The sequence below is a fragment of the Anabrus simplex genome, chromosome 1 (assembly GCF_040414725.1).
Source record: "Anabrus simplex isolate iqAnaSimp1 chromosome 1, ASM4041472v1, whole genome shotgun sequence".
Classification (NCBI taxonomy): Eukaryota; Metazoa; Arthropoda; class Insecta; order Orthoptera; family Tettigoniidae; genus Anabrus; species Anabrus simplex.
In genome coordinates this window covers 561,647,014-561,664,971 of record NC_090265.1, presented here as the reverse complement: position 1 = coordinate 561,664,971, position 17,958 = coordinate 561,647,014, and positions in this window count along the sequence as shown.

Below are 17,958 nucleotides of genomic sequence, written 5' to 3'. Positions count from 1 at the left end.
TTGGCCTCGAGTATCTGATGACCTTGCTGTTGAACTTGCAGAAGTAAAAATGAATAGATAGCTTGGACTAAAAACATATTTCTAAATATGGATACAGTGCCATTTTAGGAGGAAATTTCCGCATCATTCAGCCAACGGCTGACTTTGCTTGCCCAACAGTACAAAACATCCCAGCGGTTAGCTGCTTCTGAGACTTGTACCAGAACGTGTATTCAACTGTTGCTTGTGTATTAAGTAATCAAATGGAAAATGATGTATTCGGTTGAACAGCAAATTTATTTGGTAGAATGTTACTTGAAGAAAGATTGCCATATAAGATGTATTTGTAGATTTGTGGAAAATACACGTTTTCACTGAAGATATAGGGTTAATTGGGCACAGTTTGAAGCAAGTCCCAGAAAATCAGTAGTCTAGTGCATGAAACGAACATCAGTCTTATCCAGGGATTGGCTCACAAAGCAGTCGGACTGCTGAAATTTTGAAATTTTGACCAAATAAAATAAGGCATGTGGAGGTATGTCTCCAGACAGTTTTTGCCACACAAGAAGAAAAAAAAAGGTTCTGCAATTGGTTTCGTGACAGTGTTTACAATGAAAATTTGGATTCACAGCTAATGTTACGTCCTATGAGGCATCTTTTTGAACATTTAAATTCTGAAAACGTGTGATTATGTAGTACTGAAAACCTGTATTGTACAGGAAGTGCCATTGCAATAAAAGCATGGTGGATAATTGGGCCTGTATTTTACAGTGACCATGTGAATTTAGATGTGTATGCAAGAACGGTTTTGCATCCTCTTTTTATGAACTCGTACAGGAAGAAAAGGATTATTGATATTTTCAACAGTATGGTGCCACAGTCCATACCACCCTCAATTCTACAGATACTATACTTCTATGAATATTGAATTTTTACGACCGCATTGTAATCGAAACCAACTTTCAACCTCCCACTGGTGTCTCGTTGGCCATTTTTGTTCTGTACTTAACATCTCTTCAACACGTACTAAATGTACGCAACACGACCTAAGAGGTTGAAAGTCGGTTTCGACTATACTTCTAGTGTTTAATGACTGTATAATTAGTACAGGTTTATGGCCCCTCAGATCAGTCGACCTAACTTCCTGTGATTATCTTCGGAAACCCTAAATGTTTGTTTACCAAAATAATCCCCCATACTACAGAAGAACTAAGGGCTGAAATGACATGTGCAATGCAGTTTATTTCTGAGCAGAATTACAAAAAGAGGGAATTTTTTTTTTTAACAATGTTAGTCATTTCCTACTGGGAAGGGAGGTCATTTTCCACAGTTGTCTTGATTTATCTTGATTTGGACCACCGGTGGCAGAATGATGTGGAAGTTTCCTCATAAAATGAGAGCAAGGCTTTACAAGATTTCTGAAGCAACAGAAAAAGTTCCTCTTAGTTGAGTAGAAGAGCAGAATATAGTTTTTACCATACCTGCAGTTAATATTCAAGGGTGTATGTTGGTTTATATCTCTCTTGTTTCATGCAAGGTACAAGAAATGGAATATTATAACAGCAACAACTTCTACTTCATTGCTCTCTGCAGACTGCAAATCTTTGAGTAAATGCAACCTGGAAGTCTTGTGGGTATTGCTTAATATGTATTATGGGTTCGTTTACATTATATGTCAACAAGCAATGTGGCGAACTATGAATTTTCATGTCTTGAGGAATCTTGATGGAAATCAAACTTATTTTGGGTACAAAAAAAAAGGGCCTAAAGAGTCTAAAGAAAAGAATCTAACCACTTGACCTGTGGTGTCGACAGTACTGGAATAAAAACGTTGTAGATATGAGTTATTCATAATTTAAAAAAGATGATTGTGGTGGTGACTATGGTTTTAACGGGAAGTACATCCAATGAAAGGGGAGTAAAAGGAAGTTTTTAGTGTACTAGTCAATAATTACAATTAGAAAATGTTACCTGCTCAGTCCAAGTCAAAGTAGAATTGGGAATAAAATTACTAAAAGAGTTGCATGCCTATACATTATATATAAAGTTACACTAAATATATGTAATTTACTGTACTGGAAATGCAAGTAGCTTGTGGAAATTATTTTGTGAGACAAGATTTACAAATCCTTACACCCTCCCATGTAATACTGAGCAGGTCTTGATGAAATCATCTTCATACTTTTATTTAGTTGCAAGCTTGTTTGATTTGTAAATATGGTATACTCTTTATTACCTGGGGTAATTAATGGGCAAGATAATAAAGGTGTTCTGATTGAGCATACTATTTTTTGTGCAATAGTATTTCATTGATGTGTCCATAATTTGAGATATGATCAATCATTTGTTGCCATTGAAATTTTCGTTAGAAACTATATGAAACTATATCATGGGAATTGTCAGTTCATTGCTGTGAGTATTTACATATAAATTCCCCTAGATATTATTTCTTATATATATTGCATGGATTGAGAAAAGTAATCGCTGTAGGTAACAGGTCATTGTTTCAAAACTGTAGTCAAGGAGGCTGATTGTATGATATGCTACCTCATTTCAAAAGTGGACAGATGCAGCAAGATTTATTTTTTATTAGTGTAATTCACCTGATTTATCTTGGAAGACTTCAGGTGATACAGAAAAGTAACAAATTGATCATGTGTAATCTGGAAACTAGGGAAGTCTGCATTCAGATAAATGGTAGTATCCTGTATCATAAATTAATTGATCTGCAAATTCATAAATTTAATGAAACAATAGCAGAGATACTTCACCTTGTGGGGCATGATATCCAAGTGACATTCGCACTAGGTTTCTTCCACGGTTGCTGTGATTCAATTGCCAGCAAATGCATGTGGATTTTTTGAAATGAAAGGATTCATCCCTGAGATTCAAATTTCATGTAAAACTTTAGCTATGATCGCTATAAGAAGAGTCCCATGAAACTACATGCTTGCTTCTTCAGTAAAAATAAATAATAATGAGGAGCTTAGGGAGTCTGGTTCCAATCCTCTGTCTAGAATTAAAATCCCTTGACTGGCTGGGAATTGAATCCAGGGCTGTTGGACAAGAGGCAGGCACATTGCCTCTACATCATTGGTGATTAAAATTTCTTGAACATTGTAACCACACAGTTGTGTAAATGCTGTTCAGTAGTTTGCAAATTGTGTTCATACCTAGCCAAATGATAACAAATGCATCAAGCATGTAGTCAAATCATGGCTGTAGTGAAAGGTTTTGCAATTTGAATTTATATATAAATATTTTTGTTAAAAAGGTTCTTTTTCAGTGTTGACTCAGTTAATACAACTACTAAAACTTTTCAGTCTGTTGAATACAGTGTTACAGTTTGTGTTTTCAACAGACTGAAAACTAGAAATTGTATTAATCAGAATTTAGTTTCTGGATAGCCTTCATGTGCAAGACATATACATTCAAATTATGTCTTAGTTCCCATCATCCAAGGAAGAAAGGTATGAAGATGACAAACCATATCATAGTCATTGTCACCACTCACCAGACGAAGATAAAGGTGTCTGAAATCGTTGGAACGCAGAGTAAGTCTGGTGATTTTCACTTTCTTCCTTGTATCATTGGAACGAACAAACAACCCTCGGACACAGTGTGTTCATAATTCTACTGTAGTTTTAAATACTTCTTGCATACTCTCTCTCTTTGATACTTTAATATGTAGGTACTAATACAAGTTTATAAATGTGTAATTTTAACATTTGTCCTCTAAGTATATCATCGTTGCCGGGACGAAACCTCCTATGTGTTAATATTTTTGGAGATATACTGACCCGCAGCACATACATTATGAAGGTCGTGAATGCCTTGACAACTGTCACACAATATTGCACCTTAGATGACAGAACCTTACCGGCCAAAGTTCTAAGCTAAAATATTTCACATAGGAGGTTTTCTCCCGGCAACAACGATATTCTGTTTATCTGAAGTCATATATAGAAAGATAAGTTGATGTTCTGTTCACAGTAACTAAATCAGAACCAAGTGTTTGTTAGTCTCATCTGTACTCCACTTACATCTATATGTATTGTCAAGAATACCAGGAACTAACCTTTGCTAAGAACTAGACAGCCCATTGGGTTGTGTGTGAAGCTCAAAAATGATTAGGATGTCAATCCTGATTTTTAATACTAGCAGATAGTGTCTAATTGAAGTATTGGAATGGCAGTGGTCAAAGTGTGTTTTATACCTGTGGAATACCAGAGTGCCACACATACTGTAAAATAAAGGTAAATAAATATTGGATTCTTCCTCTTCTGTCAGAATATCATCTTCATGCGTGCAATGTTTCAACTCAAAGTTTCTATGTTCCAGAATTTTTTTTATTTTTTCAACTTCTCTGTTTATTGCACTTCTTTCAGTGTACAGAAGTAAAAATGTGTTTCTGAGATTGCTTTTTGTGTCTTTAATATTTGGAAGTTTTCAGGTTGCATACCTAAAAATAAAGTATAATATTGTCTAATTTTGTTCTTAAAAATATTGGTCTTCAAGTGGTTTTCTTTATTCCTCAATTGAGATTCCCTTTTCAACATTATTCCTCTCCTGCTGGCTTTAAGAGCTTTGGAAGTTACTTAGTAGACATTCTTTGTATCAACCAAATTCTGAAAATGCCTGCCATTTACTAGGAACTGACCCTCATCTTCCAAATTACGTTTTCCCCCTCAATATTATAAGTTACTAATTACTAGGGACCCAGAGTTCATGACAAACTAAGGGAATATGATCCTAATATGACTAGGGGTTGTAATTTTTATGCGAATAGCTTGTGATATGAGAACTCTAATAACAGAGCAAAATGTTCAGCAATGTTCTAAAATTTCCTTCAACATTTTTGTAACCGCGCTTTCGAGCGTACATAAATAAAAATAATATAGAAATAATAAATATCATAATAATTATGAGATAATAATAATTGTAAATAAGAGAATACTTAATAATATGAATAAGGAGGTAGAAATATGACGACCGGGCGAGTTGGTCGTGCGCGTAGAGGCGCGCGGCTGTGAGCTTGCATCCGGGAGATAGTAGGTTCGAATCCCACTATCGGCAGCCCTGAAAATGGTTTTCCGTGGTTTCCCATTTTCACACCAGGCAAATGCTGGGGCTGTACCTTAATTAAGGCCACGGCCGCTTCCTTCCAACTCCTTGTCCTTTCCTATCCCATCGTCGCCATAAGACCTATCTGTGTCGGTGCGACGTAAAGCCCCTAGCAAAAAAAAAAAGAAATATGACGCAGTGGCGGAGAATTCATATAAACCAAATACAGGGAACACTTACGGGCCTAAAAATGACAACTAAGACAGGATGTGAAAGCTGCGGGAAGCCCTTATCGAGGTCCATGGGAACGTATGACGTTATGGGGGAGAAAAGACTTGCAAGAAACACCCTCTAGCTCAACTATATTAAAAATGACAAGGTTTTACAGAATACAGTTCCGCGACACGAAAAAAAAGACATACTTAAGTAACTTAACATACAATTTGATTTAACAAAGAAGGTGATGCTACATTAAAGGTATAGTTTAAAGCGAAAGTATTTAATGGATGAAAAACTTGAAACTACGGCAATTGGAACCTAGGGTAAACTCGGACACATCAAATTAAACTTTTAAAATGACATTAAGCGAAGAAATAATGAAACACAAAAGGAATTAAACTAAATGAAACGAAACCAGAAAACATTGAGAATAACATTGCAAAAACACTGAAATAACACTTACTTCGGAAAGGCAGGAATTCCCGAGGGCAGCAGCCCTCGAGCGCGAACGCTCGCTTGGGCGGTCAGATGGAAAATGACGCCGAGGTCACGCATCATTTTTCCAAAGCCGGCAAGAAGACCGGATATGGCCCGATTACAATCAACCAATGAGATCAAACTTACCGTAGATTCCTGGACCTTTTTGCCAATAGGAAATCTTGTGACCATATATGGTAATTTTAACATCGTTAGCAATTGCACAAGTTATGGAACATTACGATTACAACACTCAAAATTTCATCATAGGAAACCACACGTGTGGTACAGGTACAGGATGCTCCAAAATAGATCACCTTACAAATTTTACGTCATATTACATAAAAACTACATTTTTAAAAAATCACTTCAAAACATTTTTGCATGTTGCAATGTTCATACAGTTCAATATTTCTAGATGTTTCCATATTTAAAAAATTTTACAAACATATTTCAGTTACACAAAAACTTCTAAATACACTGTAGTTCCAATTCTCCGTCCCACCAACCGGTGACATTCTGACAAATAAAAAAAATTAAAATTTACATTTCCAAACACACTGTAGTTTCAGTTCTCCATCCCACCAACCGGTGACAATTTTCACCAATTCATGACCATGACACATTTTATATATTCTTTTTATTCTAATTATGGATTAGTATCTCTTTAAACTACATTATGCTTTAGCCTATTTCAATTTTTTTTAATGTACCATTTTATTATACTTATTCATTTTTATTTTACTGTTAGCTCGATGTAAGTGCATTTTTAATTTCATATTAATGTTATAGAAAGACATTGCCTTTTTACGTCATTATAGTCGAAGCTAAATGTATCTTCTATTTGCTGGGATATCCGTTAAGCAGAGCTTAAGGTCCAGCAGCCAATTTCGTTGCTTACTTAGCACCACCCAGGAGACACGTGAAGGGTAATTTAAGGTTATACCTACGGAGCTAAAAACTAGGCTATCCTCGACTGAATCAACCCCCCAGTTCTCAGGGGAATTCACAACTGCAGAAATCTCAACAGCTCTAAAAGAAATAAAACCAGGCAAAGCAGCAGGAGTGGATGGGATATATCCAGAATTCCTGAAACATTGTGGACCTAGAACTCTACACTGGTTACGTTGTATGTTCTTTAATGACATCAAGAAATGGTAGGCTTCCATCTTTGCTTAAGAGAACTAAAATAGTTGCCATTCTAAAGCCTGGAAAAAGTGGAGATAGTCCTGAAGATTATAGACCAATAGCATTCTTAAGTATTTGCTACAAGTTAATGGAGAGAATGATTTACAACAGAATCTCAACCACAGCCTTCCAACGCATACCAACTGAACAAGCAGGATTCCGACCTAACCGAAGCTGCTGTGACCAGGTCTTGGCACTCACCAGCCACATTGAGAATGGATTTCAAGACAAGAAGACAATCGCTGTTTTTGTGGACTTGACATCAGCTTATGACACCATATGGCGACAAGGGATGATTTTGAAATTCTTGAAGATCATTCCCTGTAAGAACCTTGCAACAATGCTGAACAACATGCTATGCAACAGAGCGTTCGAAATACATTTAGACGGCAATAAGAGTAACCCCTATATACTAAACGATGGTTTACCCCAGGGATCAGTTCTTGCTCCTCTACTATTCAGCATCTATACTGCAGATCTTCCAGAAACTACTTCCAGGAAATTCATATATGCAGATGACATAGCTCTGGCTGCCCAATCGAGTGGCTTCAAAACAGCAGAAATTACACTCGCAAAGGATCTCCATAACCTGAACAAATATTTCAGTACTTGGCGACTCAAACCTAACTTGAACAAAATTGAAGTAAGCTGCTTCCACCTAGACAACCAAAAAGCCAACTATGTACCAACTAGGTAATAAATATGTGATGTGTTAATGACCTCACATTGTTTTTGTATTGAAAAGGTGGACATAACTATCCTCAATTTATAGTGTAAATCTAAATTCAATACGGACCAAAATGAAGTTCTTAACTTTAAATATGTACCTCAAGTCGAATTCAAAGGCCAAAAACTTGAGTATAACCCATATTCAAAGTATCTGGGCGTCACAATGGATCGGACACTTTCATATAAGCAACGTCTCTCTAACACTGCAGCCAAGATAAAAACAAGGAACAACATATTACACAAATTTAGTGGAACAAGATGGGGAGCAAACGCGACAGTACTACAAACATCAGCTCTTGCCTTGATCTATCCAGTTGCAGAATACTGCTGCCCTGTGTGGCTTAACAGTGTATGTACTTCAAAAGTTGATACACAACTGAATGATACCATGAGGACAATATCAGGCACCATCAAATCGACACCCCTAAAATGGTTACCAGTTTTATCCAACATCCATCCCCCTCACATACGAAGAGAACTGGCTCTAGTAAGAGAATGGCAGAAATGTCGCAGTAACCCTCAACTGCCCTTACATCAGGACTGCAACCCTCAGAAACCAAAGAGATTAAAGTCCAGAAACCCATCATGGAAGTTAGGCGAGAAGCTCCTGGAAACACATTTTCATGCTGATGAGATCTGGCACGAAGAATGGACCTCTTCAAATCCTGACCACCTGGGTTTAATCCACCATCCTTGTAGAGCTCCTCCTGGTTTCAACTTACCGAGAAGGGAATGGACATCTCTAAACAATCAGAACAAACCATGGAAGGTGTAAATTCTGGCTTCACAAGTGGGGAAAATCTGAAGACCCATTCTGCGACTGTGATAATGTGCCTCAGACCATCCAGCATGTTGTTATGGACTGCCCAAAAAGAAGATTCAATGGATCCATTAAAGAATTACATAGTGCCTCTACAGAAGCAGTGGACTGGCTGAAAAGTCTGGACATTAAATTTTGAATGCTGACTTGTAAATCACATACTTACTTAAGAAATATGTATTTATATGTACTTATAATGTATCCTTGTTTTGCCACACGAAATAATAATAATAATAATAATAATAATAATAATAATAATAATAATAATAATTGCCTTTTTACCAGAATTAACTCTCATTCAGTGTTTTTTTAATACCATAAAATGCTAAATAATAACTGTATAAATACTACAAACTGATACAATTAAATTTGTGATTTCAAAACCCTAAAAATCACTATCTCTAAATATGGCCTATAAATACAGATGATTTTTCTAATACATTTTAAATATTTTATTCCTTGAATGTTGTAAGAGCGTTCACATGCCACTTCTCGTTTGAAATTAAATTTCACTCAATATTTGGAAGGTTTTAAAGTTATTCTGAAAAGGTAAATTTAATCATTTAGGTGTGATGACTCTTAGGGAACACGAGATAAATATCACACCTAATGAAATGTCACACTTTCTGCTGAAGTGGTAGTGAGTGGTCTGCAGCACCAGTAGAATTGGGAGTGCAACATAAAATGGAATCGTGGAGGAGAGCTGTGAAAGAGAGAAGACTGTAAGTTAGTTTTTTGTGAGAATGAAGGAGGGCTGCACCTGATGGAAGGTGTATGCCTTCAAGTACCTATGATCCAACATAACAGCAGAAATAGCCCACAGGATAAATGCTGGATAGATGACCTGGAGAAAGATGTCTGGAGTGCTTTGCAATGGAAAGATAAACGTGAAAGGAAAGGTTCAAGCGTAAGTTAAGAGACCCGTAATGTTGTATAGTGCAGAGGCATGGGTTAGTGATGGGCAATGCTCTCACTCAAGACTCTCGAGACTAACGTCGCAGATCTCGAGAATCTCCAAACAGATTCGCCTGTGCTGCAATCTGTGCAATATTCCAGTAATTGTAAGTGTGAGCTTGATAGTATATCAGCAGTTATTGCATGAAATAACGTTCCCATGTAGCAACTTGTGTGCCGATAAATTTTGTCAAAAGCCTGGAAAAGTACTGGATGTTCAAGTATGAACCCCATTTTCACACCAGGCAAATGCTGGGGCTGTACCTTATTTAAGGCTACAGCCGCTTCCTTCCTATTCCTAGTCCTTTCCTATCTCATTGTCGCCATAAGATCTATCTGCGTCAGTGTGACGTAAAGCAAATGGTTTTTAAAAAAAAGGAAGAAAAAAAGAAATCAGGCATTTTGCTTATGGCCAAACAAGAATTGTTGGTAGTGCTCATATCTTCTGGTTTGTATAACAGCACAAAGAACTTGAAATGCCTTACAAGTCTCATTTAGCTGTCTCGTCGTGGGTAGTCATGACTAACCCTTCGCACTGTCCATTCATATGATCTAATATTGAAGGTATGAATTAGAGAAATATGTGATTTTAATTTGCAACAAAGTTCTTGCACTAACTACTGTAATTCCAATATACTTCAACCCTTTGAACTGCAATGAAAGTAAGTTAAGTCAGGTCCGGCCCAGCGGTGTAGGGGGCAACGCATTCGCCTGACACCCGGCAGCCCTGGGTTCGATTCCCGTCCGGGTCAGGGTTTTTTAGTTGTAATGATTAATATCCCTGGCCTGGGGACTGGGTGTTTGTGACGCCCTTAATCTTCCTTTCCTCACACACAACATTCCACACCACCGCTATTCCAGTTACATGCAGTTTCATACAATATGGTGCCAGTAGGGGCAAAAGATCCACATGGGTTGACGCCCCGAACAAATAGCTATTATTTAAAAAAAAGTTAAGTCAGAGACATTCAGCCAAGACAAAGAATCATATAGTAACAGAACATTCACCTATCAAATCAAACACAACAATCAATAAATATAACCTGAAGTAAAGAACTTATTTTGTTTCAGTTGGGATTGTAGTTCATGTCTTTAACTTTCTTTGAGGATAACTTCTCGATATCTGGGGTAATTGAGTTGCTAATCATCAGGCGAATGCCTAAACTTATATGAGAATCCAGGAGACTACCTCTAAGCAGAGGCTACGTCTGCTTCATTATGGAAAATGTGCTTTTGCACAAATGCGCTGTACCAAATTAATTAATTGTTCAAACAGCAAGTCTGAATAGCTGTGGGTACCGTTCGTGAGGAAATGCTTTATAAAATGACTTAAATGTTTGACTGTGCAAAACTCTTCCTGAATTCTACAATCACTCTGAAAATCAATTACAGTGGAACCTTGGATTGTGAGCATAATTCGTTCCGGCAACATGCTCGTAATCCAAATCGCTCATAAATCAAAGCAAATTTTCCCACAAGAAACTATTGAAACTCGGATGATTCGTCCACAACACAAAAACATTTATTCGCATAACATTTCCAAAACAAAATGTAACGTAAAACAATTAAACTGCACTTTACATTACAATAGAATCATTGTTGGTGTGAGGGAGACGAGAGATGACAGGAGAGTTACTGTATAGCACGAATTTCACTAACGGAATCACTGCTATCGGTTGGCTCATTGGAAGTGTTTTCTTTTCGTGCAACTTTAACGAGGAACGTGTCCAATGACTGTTGCTTTTGCCTCTTTTTTGAGGATTTTCGAAAATGTGACATTGCATTGTCATTGAACAGATTCATCCACTGTAATCATCTCCTTCTTCCGACCAAATTCCTTTTTAGCCTTCTTTTCATTCACAGGGCCCATCGTTGCAGAACAGTTATATCACAAATGACAGAAACAAAACATGTACACTCGTACGGTGTTGACTATGCGAGCGAAGCACGCCAATTGAAGTCCAGCACGGGAAATGATTACATACACTTTTCCAGGAAAGAGAGTGGCAGGGGGAGGGGAAAACAAAGGCACAGGGGAGGTGGAAACGTACGTACACGTGACGCTCGTATTGCGAAACCTCACTCGCTTATCAAGTCACAATTTATTTAAAATATTTGCTCATTTTGCAAAACACTCGTAAACCAAGTTACTCGCAATCCGAGGTTCCACTGTACTTTTAAGTACATACTCTTCTCAGATACTATAAATGATGAACAGTATGCCACAAGTGTCGTAACACTAAAGGGATAAGTATGTTCCAGCTGGCTTGTTTGTAGAACACAGTAATGAACAATGAATTATCTGCAACATCAGGTGCACTCTGACGAGGACTGAAAACGAAGGAGAAATTAATGACAAGCACTGGCGAAGACGACTAGCCTTGGCGTCCACCCGGGTCCGAATCCATTCATTTGAACAAGCCTGTTACACTACACGAACGTGCGTCTTATCTCCAAACTATCGCTCAAATTCCCACAACTTTACCGAACATTTGATTTCAGGCATACTGAGCCAAGAGTGTCTGGGGTGCAAAAATTACAATTCTATGTTTTGACTTCTATCTATCTATCTATCTATCTATCTATCTATCTATCTATCTAAAAGTCGTCTTAACAAATTAAGTTACGTAACAGTTTAGTTTTTGCCACTCGATGTTGTGTAAACTTTGTACAATTAGTTATTAAATTAGTGAAAGCTGTAATTGCATTTTTTGCAAATTACACTTTTCTTAAAAGGAACAGCCAATAATTAATATCTTCCAATGTTTTGCATCTTGAAACATGAACTCTTTTAAAACACATCAGAACCCAAAAACCTTTGCAGATTAATTAGTAGGATCCCAAACTACTCTCCCTTTGTAATCCACCACAACACATCTTGTACTGTGGACAAAGAGAATAATTTGGTCAGGCAGAGATAGTTAGAAGAGGTAAATGGCTAGAAATAGACATGAAGGAAGAGAGGTTCCATTGGTGAATGGAGGACAGAGTGAAGAGGTATGCTGGGTATTAGCAAGCTAGTATGTGATCCATTGCGCAGAAAGTCAGAAGTCAGATTTATCATTTTTGAAATTTTTGTGGTTCTAAAATTGGCATAAGATACCAAGCATTAATTTTAATATTAGGACGCTCTGGAAGTTTAGACATAAAGTATGCATGACGTAATGCTCTCCAAATGGAATTTCAAATTTGTTGGTTTAACAGAGGCTTATTAGTGTAGTAATGGCCTAACCCCTCGTAGACTGGTTTAAGGAATTGGAAAATAGAAGGTATTGATGTATTAAATGGAGTAGTGGTGGTGATTATTGATTTAAGAGGAAGTACAACTGGTCAACCATCCTGTTAACACGTGAGTAAAAAAGTGGAAGGGCTCCGCAAGTTCAAAAAATGTTGGTATCGGACAAAGAAAGATGAGGAGCATGAAGGGCATGAAAATGAGACACTCCTTAAGCCTCGATGACTATTGCCGTTGGGGTCAGAAAAGAACAAGAGTTGACCAAGGGAGGTCGGATAAGATAAATTAAAGTGAGGAGCCTGGCACAAGTAAGTGGAAGCAATGCCGGGACTCAGCTAAGGGCCCCATGGTTCCCAACTCACGCTCCCAAGTTAAGAAGCCCTGGGACCCTTTTTACTCTCCTCTTATGACAGGCAGAGGATACCGTGGTGTTACTATACTGCCCCCACCCACAGGGGGACCGAGGCAGCAGTGAAGCTGACTTGATAGAGAAATGAAATTTAAGGTTAGAACAGAAAAGGAAGAAAGAGAAATGGAAAAAAAAAAAAGTGCACAGACACCTCTTATGCAACTTGGGGGAAACGTTATTAGTCTGTCCCTACTCTAAGGCCAATTTAGCTTGGGTAACCCTGAACCAGCACAGCCCTTGGGATCAACAAGCATACTAGCCTCCACACTGACATCAAGGTCATGGTGTCCCTCGAGGGGCGTAGGCATGAATGTTTAATAAATATACTTCATACAGTACATATTAGTGATATATAATTGTAAAATGTGATTATTGGAATATTAGTGACTTTTGACCACTAGTGCTGTGACAGAGTGGTCAATAATAAGTGAAACATTTGAATTAGGCAGTTATTGCAGTAAACACTTAGTTCAGACTTGTTGCAAATGGATACACACATCAAAAAGCATTTTGTATCACCCCTGTATGTTTCAACTGTGTTGCTACTGTATCTTGGCCTGTCCTACAGTATGTTGACCAGAAAGACGACCCTTAGGATGTTTTGTCAACATTCTCACAACTGCACGTACCTCAACCTACAGGCAGAATGCCACTGTTAACTCAAATGGGAAGCAGTATTTCAATTGCAGTTGTAACACTGTATGGAAGTATTAGAGGTGTATTCTAAGCAGTTTAGGATGGCACAGTATGCATTGTCGACATTTAAATGTGCACGCATAATCACACAGGTGCACAAGCTGTAGGCGTGAAGTATGTTCAACCACATTTCTATACAGATGGTCAGCAAGGGCAGTTAGTCAACGTGTGGGCTGTGATCAAAGTGATGTGGTTCGAACATGGAGGCAGTACAGGGAGACAGGAACTGTTGACAACTTGCCTTGCACAGGTTGTCGAAGGGCTATGACTGCAGTCGACGACAGTTGCCTTCGAATTTCAGTTTGGAGGAACCCTGAACACAATGCCACCATGTTGAATAATGATATTTTGGGCAAACGTAGTTTGCTGCATTTCAGCTACAAACTCTGAAAAGCGCGTTACACGAGGCACAAATTCTCTCTCGACACCCATGCTGAGGCCCAGCTCTGAAACCTAGATCATGGGGCACGGTGCAGATGGGCCCAACATTATGCTGAATGGTCTTTTCAGAATTGGCATAAAGTCCCTTCCACCGATGAGTGTCACGTAAGCCTTGTTCTTGACAATCATTGGCAATCTGGTCAGGCTTCATGTCTTGAACACACTGTCCAGCATGTGCATCAAGGTGGTGGTCCTTGATATTTTGCATTATGTGGGGCCACCATACGCCACTGCTAGTCCTGTAGGGCAATTTCTTGACTGCTCGATACGTGAACACCATCCTCCGAGCCATAGCAACACCGTATTGCCGGCATTTTGGAGGAAAATTTGTCTTGTTGCTGCTGTTGTTGTTTGAGTCATCAGTCCATACACTGGTTTGATACAGCTCTCCATGCTACCCTATCCTGTACTAACATTTTCATTTCTACATAACTACTTCATCCTACATCTGCTCTAATCTCCTTGTCATATTTGTATCTTGGTCTACCCCTACCGTTCTTACCACCTACATTTCCTTCAAAAACCAACTGTACAAGCCCTGGGTGTCTTCAATCAATCAATCAATACTGATCTGCATTTAGGGCAGTCGCCCAGGTGGCAGATTCCCTATCTGTTGCTTTCCTAGCCTTTTCCGAAATGATTTCAAAGAAACTGGAAATTTATTGAATATCTCCCTTGGTAAGTTATTCCAAACCGAGCTCGATAGCTGCAGTCGCTTAAGTGCGGGCAGTATCCAGTATTCGGGAGATAGTAGGTTCGAACCCCACTGTCGGCAGCCCTGAAAATGGTTTTCTGTGGTTTCCCATTTTCACACCAGGCAAATGCTGGGGCTGTACCTTAATTAAGGCCACAGCCGCTTCCTTCCCACTCCTAGCCCTTTCCTGTCCCATCGTCGCCATAAGACCTATCTGTATCGGTGCGACGTAAAGCAAGTAGCAAAAAAAAAAAAAAAAAAAAAGTTATTCCAATCCCTAACTCCCCTTCCTATAAATGAATATTTGCCCCAGTTTGTCCTCTTGAATTCCAACTTTATCTTCATATTGTGATCTTTCCTACTTTTATAAACGCCTTTCAAACTTATTCGTCTACTAATGTCATTCCACGCCATCTCTCCGCTGACAGCTCGGAACATACCACTTAGTCGAGCAGCTCTTCTTCTTTCTCTCAATTCTTCCCAACCCAAACATTGCAACATTTTTGTAACGCTACTCTTTTGTCGGAAATCACCCAGAACAAATCGAGCTGCTTTTCTTTGGATTTTTTCCAGTTCTTGAATCAGGTAATCCTGGTGAGGGTCCCATACACTGGAACCATACTCTAGTTGGGGTCTTACCAGAGACTTATATGCCCTCTCCTTTACATCCTTACTACAACCCCTAAACACCCTCATAACCATGTGCAGAGATCGGTACCCTTTATTTATACAATCCCATTTATGTGATTACCCCAGTGAAGATCTTTCCTTATATTAACACCTAGATACTTACAATGATCCCCAAAAGGAACTTTCACCCCATCAACGCAGTAATTAAAACTGAGAGGACTTTTCCTATTTGTGAAACTCACAACCTGACTTTTAACCCCGTTTATCAACATACCATTGCCTGCTGTCCATCTCACAACATTTTCGAGATCACGTTGCAGTTGCTCACAATCTTGTAACTTATTTATCACTCTATAGAGAATAACATCATCCGCAAAAAGCCTTACCTCCGATTCCACTCCTTTACTCATATCATTTATATATATAAGAAAACATAAAGGTCCGATAACACTGCCCTGAGGAACTCCCCTCTCAACTATTACAGGGTCAGACAAAACTTCACCTACTCTAACTCTCTGAGATCTTTCTAGAAATATAGCAACCCATTCAGTCACTCTTTTGTCTAGTCCAATTGCACTCATTTTTGCCAGTAGTCTCCCATGATCCACCCTATCAAATGCTTTAGACAGGTCAATCGCGATACAGTCCATTTGACCTCCAGAATCCAAGATATCTGCTATATCTTGCTCGAATCCTACAAGTTGAGCTTCAGTGGAATAATCTTTCCTAAAACCGAATTGCCTTCTATCGAACCAGTTATTAATTTCACAAACATGTCTAATATAATCAGAAAGAATGCCTTCCGAAAGCTTACATGCAATGCATGTCAAACTTACTGGCCTGTAATTTTCAGCTTTATGTCTATCACCCTTTCCTTTATACACAGGGGCTACTATAGCAACTCTCCATTCATCTGGTATAGCTCCTCCGACCAAACAATAATCAAATTAGTACTTCAGATATGGTACTATATCCCAACCCATTGTCTTTAGTATATCCCCAGAAATCTGATCAATTCCAGCTGCTTTTCTAGTTTTCAACTTTTGTATCTTATTGTAAATGTCATTGTTATCATATGTAAATTTTATTACTTCTTTGGCCTTAGTCTCCTCTTCTATCTCGACATTATCCTTGAAACGAACAATCTTTACATACTGCTGACTGAATACTTCTGCCTTTTGAAGATCCTCACATACACACTCCCCTTGTTCATTAATTATTCCTGGAATGTCCTTCTTGGAACCTGTTTCTGCCTTAAAATACCTATACATACCCTTCCATTTTTCACTAAAATTTGTATGACTGCCAATTATGCTTGCCATCATGTTATCCTTAGCTGCCTTCTTAAGATGGCCCCTATCATTCTCTCTCTTCTTCTGGTCAAATTTAGCGAAATTTATCACCTCTCACCAATTAGATTCAGTATCTCTTCATTCTTGATTCTATCCACCCATCTCACCTTCAGCATTCTTCTGTAACACCACATTTCAAAAGCTTCTATTCTCTTTCTTTCTGAGCAAGTTATCGTCCATGTTTCACTTCAATACAATGCCATGCTCCAGACAAGTCTTCAAAAACATCTTTCTAATTCCTACATCAATGTTCGAGGTGAACAAATTTCGTAAGTAGCCCTCCTTTCTTGTGCTAGTCTGCATTTTATGTCCTTACTTCTACCATCATTAGTTATTTTACTACCCAAGTAACAATATTCATCTACTTCCTTTCAGAATTCATTTCCTAATCTTAACAGACAATAATGCATGCAGCCATCATGTGGTTCTTGTTAATGACTTCCTTTGTGATCACAATATTGCTCAACTAGAGTGGCCGCCATGTTTACTGTACATGAACCCTATCAAACATGCCTGGAATAAATTAAAGAAGGCTGTTTATGTACGTCATGACCCACGACCACCACCCACTCTGCAATATCTACGCTGAATACCATTGAGGAGTGGGACAATTGGACCAACATTACCTTGATGAACTACTGTCCTGTATTCTATAACCCAAACTGAGAAAGCAAAACTGTATTGTTTTGCTGGGCAATAAATAACTGGTGATTTTTTAACATTGACATTTTTTCATTTTTTGCTTTCATGAAATAATTTATAGGTTCTCTCATCATATAATCATATATTCCTAACATTTTAACAGACGTGTGGTGGTTATAATGTCTTTTTCGCTTTATTTGTAAATAGTCAGGTACTCTTTGGATCGAGGTGTTTGGTGTGTTGTAGTTAAAATATTAATGTTCATCATAACTTCATTCACAGGAATGGATTATGCAGATGTAGTCATGTTAAGATGGAAATGGTAAATAGGAGGTATGGCCTCCACAAAGTCATTATATCTTTCTCCTTCAAATTGTTAATAGTGTGTCCATTGGGATAAAGTAAATCCAAATTCAAAATTACTTTCAA